Raw genomic sequence first — 1564 nt, 5'->3', positions numbered from 1 at the left:
TGATTTAAGGTGGTACAAATAAAGTTTGGGCAGAAGTTATCCGAATTAAAGTGCAGTGGAAAGTAATTGAATATTACTATACAAACTATACTTACAACTAATATTTACTACTGCATGTTTAAAATTTTACCGTAGTCCAGGACTTCTATGAACACTGCCTTAATAACCCTTTTTCTACAAAACATGGTAAAGTAGTTTTTATTTCTAGTCTAGAATTTTTGTTTTCTACCAAAATATCTATGCAACAGTAGTTTGCCTACAGACCTGACAGCTCTGTAGGCCATGTGCAAGGGGTCCATGAGTGGGTAAGAAGTGGTTTTGAGGGGAAACAGAAGAAGGCCCTCAAATGACTTCATTGACACAGAAGTCAGGGTGTCAGGTCTGTAGTTAAGTCCTGTGGTCCTTGGTTTTTGGGGGTGGAGATGACGGTGGCGGTACTGAAGCAGGCTGGTACTTGGCATGTCTCCGGTAAGGTGTTAAATGCTGCAGCCTGTCTCCCTAACTCCATTTCCACCTGGTAATAAAATCTGATCTGAGTGATCCGATCATAGGACACATTCTGCTGCCAAGTGGGAACACATGTACTTAGAGCTGTCCATCTTGAGATCAGATCACTCAGGACTGATTTTACAGTAAGACAAGGTTGAAATGCGGCCTCTATCCCTCCCCTCCAGTCAAATTTATAATTCCCCAAACCTTTGCCATTCTCTTTCCATCCACCAGATGTACAGTGTGGAAGGAGAGACAGAAGCCCCTTCATCCAGCCACCGCCATTCTGTATAAAAAGTATGAATGGCAGGAGAGTAGGTCTAGAGTTGAGCCAGCATCATAAGTAGTCACAGAGCTGATTCAACATCTGCGTAAAGAGACAGGCGGCATGGTGGGACCACAACTCACACTAAACTTTGACTCTATTTAACTACACGCAACTCCTCGTCTGTTTCCAGAATGCGAGCATGCCATCTTAAATCACACTTTGGGGCAGAATTATGAAGGTATTGTTTGGTTAAGTGTAAATAGCAAAGGTAGTGTAATGGCAGATCTTCTTTATGGCAATATCACGTAATCTCTTTGTAAAAGTGGGCTTGAGTCTAGTCGGTAAGGGAAGAGGGGAGAGGCCCAGGACTCGAGAGATGGTGTCAGGAATGTCCCATTGTCTTTCAAATGGACAGTATAACTCAATAATTAAATAATTCAAGTTGTTGGCCAAGCCAGGACTTATGACTTTTACTTTAATAAATATATTTTTTTTTTTAGATAATCTCTGTTATTTAACCATAGATTAATGTATCTACAGTATATGTGTTATAATTTATGTGATGACAGAAATACATTTGCATTTGCAAAAAATATATAATGCGTAAGATATGATTCATTCAATAAAAGTGCTGTTACTGTGTTATAACACAGCAATAAAATGATTTATGAGATTCTAATCTGAACTATTACACAACACATCAGATAAAAATATTTGAGATAGGTAGGTAAAAATTGAATAGACTAAATACAACTGATAAAAACACAAACCTAATATTACCCCCGCCAAGGAGGTCACGTTTTTAGT

General features: G+C 38.9%; 1 protein-coding gene and 1 long non-coding RNA gene across 4 annotated transcripts in view; both read left to right on the top strand.

Moving 5' to 3' along the window:
* LOC116696475 (uncharacterized) overlaps positions 1 to 206 on the top strand; it is a 12794-nt gene extending 12588 nt beyond the window's left edge. Inside the window, exon 3 of the long non-coding RNA XR_004333738.1 lies at positions 193 to 206. This is a non-coding gene — a long non-coding RNA (uncharacterized LOC116696475). The remainder of the gene's footprint in view (positions 1 to 192) is intronic.
* Positions 1 to 1564, top strand: part of piezo1 (piezo type mechanosensitive ion channel component 1 (Er blood group)) — a 134191-nt gene that overhangs the window by 54124 nt on the left and 78503 nt on the right. The window lies entirely within an intron of this gene.

The sequence above is a fragment of the Etheostoma spectabile genome, chromosome 10 (genome assembly GCF_008692095.1).
Source record: "Etheostoma spectabile isolate EspeVRDwgs_2016 chromosome 10, UIUC_Espe_1.0, whole genome shotgun sequence".
In the NCBI taxonomy this organism is placed as follows: domain Eukaryota; kingdom Metazoa; phylum Chordata; class Actinopteri; order Perciformes; family Percidae; genus Etheostoma; species Etheostoma spectabile.
Note: the sequence above shows the minus strand (reverse complement) of the source record. Positions and strands in the feature narration are given on the sequence as shown.